This window comes from Macadamia integrifolia, chromosome 5, assembly GCF_013358625.1.
Source record: "Macadamia integrifolia cultivar HAES 741 chromosome 5, SCU_Mint_v3, whole genome shotgun sequence".
NCBI classification, from domain to species: domain Eukaryota; kingdom Viridiplantae; phylum Streptophyta; class Magnoliopsida; order Proteales; family Proteaceae; genus Macadamia; species Macadamia integrifolia.
Window position 1 is genome coordinate 10,007,198 of NC_056561.1, and position 11,276 is coordinate 10,018,473.

The window sequence follows — 11,276 nt, forward strand, 5'->3', positions numbered from 1 at the left end:
AACGAATCAATTGCAAGGAAAAATTGTAAAAAAGAATCACCATGATTTTGATTCCCAGTATCAGATTGGGCGTTTTGACCTACTTGTAACAAGATAATCAGAGATCAATATCGATACGATTTGTATGTCATATGATCGAATTACTAAACTAGCATTGAAGATTAAGGTCTTGTAAGAGGGAGAGGTGTGAGGAAGAGAGCTCACTTTACAATTTTTTATTTTTATTTTTATTTTTTATTATTAGTGTAGATATTCTCACCAAATCGTAGCGTAGATATCTTGTCAAACCATGAATACTGGACAGTTGTTTCCTTTCATTGTGCATTTTTTCTTTCTTGTTTCGTGGTTATATTTTCGACATTCAATTATACGACTAGATTGGAAAGGATAAGGCAGAAATTAGCAGAAGTGCTTAATCCTGTTGAACTGGAAATCCAAGTTATCTCTTATTAACACGTTGGGCATGCGGGTGTTAGACGAAGCGCGGGGGAGACTCATTTCAATGTAAAATTTGTTTCAGAGGCGTTTGAAGGGAAGAGTATGGTGAAGCGACATAGACTTATTTATAATCTGTTGCAAGAGGAGTTGCAAAGCGGATAGCACACCTTCTCTATCAGGGCAAAGACACCTTCCGAAATTGACTGGAGATGAAAAGGGAATGATGATCTAAGAGGTACTACTTCTCACTTATATACATGCTCATAGCATGGAATTACCTGTTGGCCAATTGCTTATATTACATGATAAAGAGAAATGTGTTTGGGACCAGTGGTTTTGCTTAATTTTGTGCCACGCTTTTCTTTTTGGTTGTCCTCAGTTTTTACTGGCTGTAACATTGCTTGCTCCTTTAATAATGATTTATTATGGTCAGACATATATTGTTAAAGTCTGTATAAAATGGATAAGTGCAAGTTAATAATGGAAGGGAAGAGAGTTAACCACCATGAGTGTAATGAACAATCTGAATATCACCATCACATATTTTTTTTTTTTTCATATTTATTAATGTAGCTCTTGCAGGGTTTTTTGTCTAGCTACATCTTATTATGGATGATGACCTTATCTGATCAACTGTAATACTAAGGAATCATTTTCTTAAAACATTTGTCCAATACCATCCAGTTAGAAAAGAGACATGTCTGTATATGGTTTGGAGCTTGTGTTGGGGGGGAATGTGGTCCTTAATATTGTGGAGTCAAATCTTTTGTTCTCTGTCACATACCAGCAGACAAATCATACGTTTCTGATTAATTGAGGCTACAACAGAACCTGCAGACAACTTCAGGTTACTTGAGGCTAATGTAATAAAACTAGGTCGTCTACAAGACTCACTTGATCATTGTTTTTATGATAATCTTTTTAAATTTTCTTATCTAGGTTTTATTTGTTGAGCTTTCTTCTTGACTGTGCTTATCGCTACCTGGGTTTTGTCTATCTAGGGTTTATGGAATGTATTTGACATGAGTTTATGAATTGTAAAGGTGTTTTGAATTAGGCTCTTCTTCTCGTGGCTTTTTATCTTGTAGATCATCAATATGGCTGGATCATATGAGAACAATCCAGGTTTGGCTAGACCGGTACATTCCCGAGGTTTGAAAGAGCTCAGTTCCACATCTATGGTTGTTCATATTTTTAATGGTTTTTTTGTACGCTCTCTTTCTAATACAACTATGGCATTTTTGAATAATTTTAAATTCCAAAGTTGTGTTACAGATATAAGAGACTTGCATTCTCTCTTTCTCTTAATCTATTTAAGTGGTTACAATCTTTCATTCTCTCTCTCTCTCTCACATGTAAAATGAAATAATAGCTTTGATTTATTATAAAGAAGTTCGACCCCACGTGCATTTGCATGTATGTTTTTCCTAGTATATATATATATATATATATAAAGATCTTTATATCTTCATCTTCAACCTTTGGCTAAACAATAATAAATAATTAAAAAAAAAAAAAAACCTTCTTCAATAATCAGATTTGCATCTCAATACAAGTTGTAGAATTTTTTTTTTTCATAAACATCGTTAATTCACAAGAATGTAATGTGATTATCATTAAGTGATAAATGTGATTATCATTAAGTGATTCAAGAATGTAGACGAACAATTGCTTCGATACCATTTGGAGGATATTATTTATACTCAACCATGAATAGGATCTTGCCTAAGCATTCATGAATAACAAATTAAATAATAAGAAAACGAAGCACACCGTTCACTATCAACTGTAAAGAACTCGCCGCCATTATTCCTCTTGTTGTATCTTGAACTCTACTGCAACAACCTCGGACATAATGGATTCTCTAGGTTTCTCTCACTAGTTCCCTTTAATGCTCTCTTGGTGATAGCTCTAATAATGAGAGTAACATTAGGGTAAAAGGAGAACCTAGAGTCCTATTTATAGAGTTTGTGCACCCTCCTATCAATGTGTGCAAATAAGGAAGGACTATGTTCCCTTAGTTAGACTAAGAGTGGGTTTCCTATTTGGAATCTAATACTAAATATAAGAGATTGGTATTGATCAATGGGATAATCTTAAGGGAATATTTAAAAATATTCCTACAAGTCGACATACAAGATCCTATTCCTATTTGTTACTATGGCATCGACGCGAGTGGAGCACCTAGCGACGTACATTCCTATTCAGTTGTCAGGATTGGGCATGTGCATCAACGATGGAGGGGATTGGATGGGAGTAGCGGACTAAGGTGTCCATGGTGATGGTTTGAAGCGGGGCAGTGGTGGACATTGGACCAAGGGCAAGCTCACTAGAGATGGTGGCTACATAGTCGCAGTGGGGGATGGGGGTGAGGGATTTGGAAGGGAGGAAATGAGTAGCCTAGTTAATGATTTAGTCCAGGGTGCTGCCAGCGTGTGGCTTCTCAGGCCATGAGTACTTGGACTCTTGGAGGAGAGGAGGGAGGGAATGGGTCTCCTAACGATGCGAGGGGGACCATTTTCCCATATCAACCCTACTACTTCATAGTCTAACATGCACCAACGACTAGTACCGAGAGAGAGAGAGAGAGAGAGAGAGAGAGAGAGAGAGAGAGAGAGAGAGAGAGGGAGAATGGAGGTGGTGATATGGGGGTGGAGGATTTTGTTATGGCGGTTTTAACTAGAGAGTAGAGGGAATGGAGGGTGAAGTGGGAATGATGGTTAACACTTAGCAGAGGAAGGGGATCGAGGGATTCTTGTCAGCGATGTTCCTTGTTAGTTCTCCGAGGAGAAGAAGAAGAGAGGAAAGATTTGATTATGCACACGTATTACGATAGTATGTCTTTATTTTCATTCCATTTATTTTTGATATATGACATATACTACCATTGTTCATCCAATGGTAAAATCATCTAACGGCCAATAAATGCTAGCATCCATTAATTATTCCTAGGTAATCCACTAGCATACCTAGCATTTTTTTTTTATTATTGTTTACAAAATATTTGGTTCTATCCCATTCAAATCGAGATGTAATAAGAAGAAAAAGTACTAAAAAAGGATTTCGTTAATAGGATTCATATTGGCAATATTGATCTGGATCGGATCAGTCACTTATGTCCTTCTTTTTTTAGCCTGAAGATCAACTAGGACCCGGGAGAGCCCCTAGAATTATATTAAAAAAGAAACTGATACTAAAGAGACAAGGGGGGACATAACTCGCTTTACCCGACTCCACGAGAAATAAGTCATTCTATCATTCTCAAAATCCAAAAGAAAACACCTATAAAAAACTATTACATTCTAAAGACTAGTAAACCAGCTTTGTTTTCTCAAATGATGCAACTAAAATCACCTAGCAGAGGATCATCACCATAGAAAAGAAAATTTATTGTAGACTCACATGCAAAATTAACTAACCAATCCGCTGATCGATTGCTTTCTGAAAATGAAAATGAGATGTGTGGCTATCAAAGAATCGTAAAGATTGATAATCAAGGAGGAGTTAAAATTAACATAAAAATCGGAGAGGCCCAATTCCCCACACAATCTCAATCCATCTCTAAGGGCTTTCAACTCGGCCATTGAATTTAAACATACCCCATAGAAATTGGAGAATGCTACAAGAACATTCTTATTGCTATTTCTAATAATGGCTCCCCTGCCACTGATGCCTATATTTCCCTTACTTGCACCATCCAAATTCAGTTTAATAGTATAGAAGGGAGGGCACCAGTAAATAGGAACTAGAGTCTTAACTCGACTAATAAGAGGATTTAACTTAAATACCTACGAATAAGATCATCTCTCAAAGAAAGGGATTTAGAGAATTTAGTGAGATAAGTGATCTCATGGATTCAATCTTTAATTCCCTCAATGATGGTAGCTAAGGCATGTGAGCCTTCACCATGTCTTATGCTATTTCTTTCTCACCATAATTTCTAAAAAATAAACGTTGAAACGTTGGCAACAAGCCTGTGATGTACTCGCAAATACCCTTAACACCAGCACGGGATTGCCAATAAAGGATCCTAATACCAAGCTCCCGAGTTGAAATAACATAAATGTCTATCGTTTTTCCAAAAAATCCCAGACCTTAGAAGTAGTTGTTCCCTCCAATAAAATGTGGGTTGTCATTTTCCTCCAAGGATCCCTACAACAATAGCATTTAGACGCCAATAGAATACTGATTTTCATCAAAGCATTATCGGTTAGAATCTTTTGATTTAAGATTTGCCATAAAACTACTTTAGGAAAAACTGACTTATTCCATAATCATTTAGAATAAGGAACCTGAAGAGAGTGCAATCGGGTCTCATTCCACATCAAGTTAGTAAAGAAAGAGCCATCACAGGCCAAGATCCAAACCAATCTGTCAACTTTGCTTGATGATATAATGTTGGAGTTGAGAATACTATCCCTAATCTCTGCGAAGACAATAACATTCAGCACGTCTTTATCCTAACTACCATCACCTCTAAGCACATATTTTATCCGATTCTCAATGTTCACATTCAAGGTACCATTAGCATATTCGATTAAGGAGTCCATGCCGAACGAGTTATTAAGCCAAAAATTCACCTCACTAGAGCCAACCAGACATTTAGACTTCAGTAAGATAACCTCTTTAAGCTCCAAGCCCCTCTACCAAGTTTTAGAGCCCACTAGCTTGCATTCAGCCAAAGCAATATGGTTACCCTTAAAAAAATTATCCTTAAAGAAGGTATTCCATATGGAATTCTTTGAAATAATACGCCACAGACCCTTCAATTGCATGGGCATTCTAATATCCTTTAATAATCAGATTCGTAGTCCTCCATCTAAAGGCCTACAAACCTTTAGCCAACCCACCCAATGATGATGCTTACCAAACTTTGAAATACCCCATAAAAATTCTGTACAAATACGGTAAAAGCTTTGCATAACCGATTTTTTGTTCTCTAAACTAGCAATGATGTGAATTGGCATGGAATAAAGCACATGCTTAAGAAGAACCAGTCTACCCCTTAAACATAGAAGCTTCCCTTTCCAACCTACCACTCTGTTTCTAACTTTAGCTAGCATATCGTCAAAGAAGTAACTTTTTAGTCTTCTAGTGTAGAAAGGCACCCCCCAAGTATGTTATAGGTAGAGATTTCCTTACAAACCATGTTATGTCACCAACAATTTTCATACGGGCTTCCGAGACTTTGGAGCTCATTATGTAGCAACTTTTATGCTTATTCACCAATTGGCCAGAGACATTTCATACCTACTAATAAATCCCATGACCTGCTTTAAAGAGGACTTTAATCATTTTACAAAAATAATTGTATCATCAGCAAACATGCTATGAGAAATGCCTGAGCAATCCCTAGGAAGATGATAATATATTGCACGTCCTTCTGCAAATAATGTCTTCAACCCTTTGCTAAACACTTCTTATGCAAGAATGAATAAAGTGGGAGACAATGGATCACCCTGACGGAGACCTCTGATAGATGCCCACCATCCATAATCACAGAGAACCAATAGTTTTCTTGATCAACTCCACCCATGTTCTTGAGAAACCGATTTTTTCTAAAACTTCATAAATAAAATCCCATTCCATGTGTTCATAAGCCTTTGTCATATCCAATTTTAAGGCCACATTACCACATCAAGATTTTCTGTTTAGATCTTGCACCACCTCTTAAATCAATGTAATATTATCATGGATACACTTTCCTTGGATAAATGCTCTCTGCTCCTCAGAAATCAATTGGAGGAGAAAAGTAGTCAATCTCGTAGAGATAATCTTAACAATAATCTTATAAGAAAAATTACAAAGACTGATATGTCTAAAATACGATATTACCTTTGAGTTTTCCTTCTTAGGAATGAGAAAGAGGTGAGACAAGGTGACAGTGACACTTCTTGGAAGAAACCCCCTGAGAAGAAATCGTCGACCGCCACCCACACATGATGACCCACTATTTCCTAGCAGGAAGTGAAGAGGTGGCCAATAAATTCATCCGGCCCTGGTGTGCTGTCTTTGATAGAGAGAATGCTGCTCTTTCAACCTCTTCCTTAGTTGGAGCTAGAATGAGAAAACATTGTCCTCCGTAGAGATAAGCATAGAGATAGACTCAAGCAAATCGTCATCTAGGTTACAAGGCTGAGGTGAAAAAATACTAAAGAAATAACATACCGCCTTGATGTGTACCCCATCAGCACAAAAAATCCAATCCCCTTTTTCATTTTTAATTTTCTCCATCCCCATCTTTTTTCTTTTGGCATTAACCATGACATGAAAAAAATTGGTATTCCATTCCCTTCTTGAAGTCAATTCACTTTTGATTTCTGCTTCCAAAAAATTTCCTTGTGAAGCAGGGTACACTGAGGTGATTGGGGGTGCTTCGTAGAACATTCTTCATAGCAGTAGAAGGATTTAAATCATATTCTGCTTCTGTCCGATTAATATCATCTTTAACGTTTCCTTGAGCTTTGAGTAAAGAACAAAAATAGGCGAACACTCACTGACGGCTCCCAAATCTCTTTCACAAAGCTTTTGAAATCAAGATGAGAAATCCACATTTGCTGGAATTTAAAATATGACTCTAGCCGCAACAGAAGCCGAAGACTCGAACCATAATGGTGCATGGTCAGAACAAGTTCAATTAAGGTGATGCACTCGGGAAAGCTGAAACTGAGGAGTCCATCGGTCACTTTTGTCCTTACATTAAAAAAAAAGAAAAAAAAAGAAAAGAAAATGATGAAAATTTCCCCTGTAACCATACTTGATACCGATCCAGATCGTTTAGGTCTCGGTATCAGTTCTCAAGGTTGATAGTCTTCTTCTTCCGCCTTACAGTCCCTCTCACTTGTTGAAGAAAACCTAAGACCGTCAGACCACCGATACTTCAACCGAACTCAGGCGATGCCCAAGCACCCAACGATTTTATTGGTAAGCCCTCTCTTTCTCTCTCTCTCTCTCCCAGTGTGGTAGTGGTAATGAGTAATGACCATCTACAACCGAGATACCTCTATTCTCGGAGAGCAATTGAGAGACCAGAAAATCAGCAAGGGTCAAAAAAATCCCAGATGCTTTAAAGGGGGTGTCAGTGGATTTGGTTTCAGCATTCTCTATCTTTATTTGGTGACGCCTTCTCTGTATATCACTGCAGCAAAGAACGTTGTTTGGGAGCTTTATAGTTGTGAAAATGGCTACAATAGGTATTAAAACTGAAGGTCCAATTTTTTTTGGCACTGACTTTAAGAAATCTAGTTGCATAATTCTTGAATTTTCCATATTTTTTTTTCTTAACGAATTTTGAATGACAACTAAACTAATGGTGAAAATTTTTCTCACTTTGCTTCACTTGCAGGGATTTTACTTGAAACAAACATAACCTAACGGTTAGAATTTTCAAATAACCAGAAAACACTCTTTGACCTAGTTGTATCATGGGGTGTGTGTGTGTGTTTGGGGGGGTGTTTCTACTGGGGCTTTTGTTTTATTTCCTGACTCTGATATATGAATACTACCATTGCTGCCTTTGAAAGGTCGGGTTTGTCTCCTGTTTATTCGTCAAGTACCAGCATTAACAGTCTGACAAGAGATGGGGAAGAAGAAGTTCATCCAAAAGAAAAAATCTGCAACTTTTCAGCTACTTGCAAGGGACTCATCCGATCCCAGTTATGATGGTGATCCGTCTGGAGACCGAGTTTTTGTTAGGGTTGATGATAATCCATACTCGGTTAACGGATTCTTTGACAAAGATGTCCATGACGTCGGAGGCATTGCTCATCCTGGTCATTCCTTCGAAACTGATGTCACAAATGATCCGAATTCCATTTTTTCCGATGCTTCTGGTGATGATGATGATGATGCTGACAATGACAGATTTGAAGTCCATGGAAACCAAAATCAAAGTCTAGTGACTGGTGCAGGGCCGCTACCAGATCATCCAAGGAGAGAAATTTTGGAGCTTGGGTTTCCGGACGACAGTTATAACTATCTTTCTCATCTTCGGGAGATTAAGAACACCAGAGGTGGTTCCGCCTTTTACCATAATAGTAAAGCGAAGCTTGATCCGCTCCCACTTGATGTGAAGGTCCGTAAAATTGCATTACTGTGAAGAAAGATTGATCTTTTTTTGGTCTTCCATTGTAAGAGTTAATATAATATATTTTTTAATTGTTATTCTGTTATTCAGGCTTATGATGCTTTGAAGGTACGCCGTACGCATGCCTTGTTCACTTGCCAATGATGATGCAAATGAGAATTCCTTGTACAATGCTGCAGCAAAGACTGTGGGTTTAGAGATTCAGAAGGCTGTTGATCCTGAAGTTGCAGCTTTGCTTGACGATGGTGATTTGTCTAGGTTTGGCTCGGATGTAGAGGACTTGGAAGAAGATTTTGTTGTTCGTGCAAACCTTCTTGAAGAAAAGGAAGATGTTCTGGATAAGAATATCAATTCATTTGACCGATCCATGGTAACTAGACAAGAAGTCAGCAAGCATGCTATTTGCTATGCTGAAGAACAGGGATCTCAGTTGCTTAGCTGTGATGCATCAAGAAGCCATGAAGCAGAGCGAGACATTGTTGCTGAGGAGCCAAGGGTTCGTCGACTTTTGGATGAGCAATTTGATATGGTGAGAAAATTTTCCACCTATTTCTTTTTGTTGGTCTTTTATAATTTCACTCATAGTTTTGAAGTTCCAAATAAAGTGCTGCACTCAAATCCATTTAAAATTTCTACGACAGTCAGGAATGCAAACTATATGAGCTTTAGTTGCAGGAACCTCCTTACATGGTCCCAGGTTCCACACTAATATTGAAGTCCTGTACCTTTGTACCTTCACTAACTTCCTTGATGACTGCTACCTTGATTTCACCAGCTGCTTCACAAAACAGGCTCAGCATCATGAATTTTAATTTTAGCTGCGATTACATTGTTTGATTTTTTGGGCAAATTGACAATTTGAGGTATATCTATGCCTATGGAGAAACTTCCCAAAGTTATCCCATAAGTTTCTCTTTGTTTCTGATTGTAAGCATATGGCTTTAATCATTTCCTGTCTTATCCATTTATAGGGGTGCCAACTTTGGATAGTTGATGGGTGCTTCATGGTTAACCAATGTCTACACTTCTTTATGCCCTCATTAATAACTTGAGATCATGAATTCACTTGCTCATCTTTTCTGTGAAAACATCTTGTTGAGGCTTAAAATCCATGCATTATTAACTGTTCATTGACCTGGGTGCTTTTTTGGTCTTGGTTTAAGTTGTCATCTGAATACGATGATACGAACAGAAAAATTTTCCTGGTTGATTCTCGTATGTTCTTAATGCAAAATTTATGATGTGTCAACAGTGTGAATGAATCTTGGATGTTAAAATTAGGACCTCAGTATTCTGTTTGTGATTTTAATGGTAAAGTAATGCATGTTTTCTAATTTTTCTCTCGTGTCATTTTATATGTTTCAATCATTTACAACCTTTTGCTTGTATTACAGCTCACGCTTCAGGAATATGATCCGGACAGTGATTATGATTATGATAATGATGGTTCCATAGCTGCAGAAGGTGAATCCCTTGCAGACAAGCTTAATCATGTCCTTAAAGATCATGTTGTGGATGAGTTGGATCTTGTTGACAAGCACAAAGCTCCTACTGATTTCTTGCACAGAATTGGTGGATCAGACAGTAGAGAACTCATAGACTCTGCTGCTATGTGATCCGCCGGTGTGCAGAGTATGCTGAGATGTACAATGAAAATGAAGATAATGAGGATGTGATGGTTCTAGAGGAAAGTGGTGATGAATCTGAGGTGTGGGACTGTGAAACTATTGTTTCTACATACTTGAATCTTGATAATCACCCTGGGAAAATTGAAGCTCCAGAATATGGCAGAAAGAAGAAACTGGCTGAAACTGTCTCTAAAGCTGCTGCCAGCGAGCATGTTATTTCTCTTCGTGGAAAGGAGATTAGGAGAGGCTTCCAGTTGCATTTTTACCTCACAGTAGAAAAGCTGTTGTGGAGAAGGTGAAGAAGGAGCCAAGCACAAAACCTGAGATGCCGAAGAGGAGACCTCATGGCCAAGAGCCAAAGGAAGGAAAGAAAGAAAGGAAGGTAACTGCTTCCTTCTTGTTTCAACTGTTCTTAAGTGATGCCTGATTCTTTCCTTTTTTTTTTTTTTTTTCAAAGCTTATAAACAGAACGTTTAGCACAGCCTTTTATTTTTCCACACATGGATGCAGAAGCCGGGAAAACTCAAGATGGGAAATATATCTTGCCCTTTATCCTGAAACTGTATTAGATTATTATGTTATAATTAGAGGAATCAGCTGGATCTGTGATTTGCATTACATTTCTGATCCTTAGCCTAGATGAAAGAGGTTTGTTTGAAAATTATAGCGTTTCACCATATCTCCTACATGAATTATAAGACTGTACTTAATGGTGGAGCATGTGTAATGATGAAAGGTATTTAAATGGTGAAGATGAGCCTCAGAAGATTTGGTTGAAACAGGCATGGTTTTAGGATGATGAGGATGATGCTGGCAATGAGGATTTGGATTTTGGCCAGGATTCATGTTGTGTGTCCTAAATAGTAGGGATGAGGCTCAGATGGTGAGATCTGTTCATGTGCGTGTGTTTGTGTGCTGATGCTGTTAATGCCAATATATTTAACTGCGATTTCTGTATGTTCAGGCTGCAGTAAAAGAGGAATGAAGAGAGGCTCGGAGAGCAAAGAAAGAATTAAAGGAGCTCTACCAGTGTGAAGCCCAGCGTGTGCGGAGAGTTGCTGCTGTTTCTGGGCCATCTTCTGTCCATGTTATTTAAGTATGGCTAATTTATACTTTTTTTTTTT

The 11,276-nt window shown here is 37.9% G+C and overlaps 1 pseudogene; it reads left to right on the forward strand.

The window, feature by feature from the left end:
- Nucleotides 1–7,090: 7,090 nt before the first annotated feature.
- Nucleotides 7,091–11,248, forward strand: LOC122079185 (annotated as a pseudogene).
- Nucleotides 11,249–11,276: the final 28 nt, after the last annotated feature.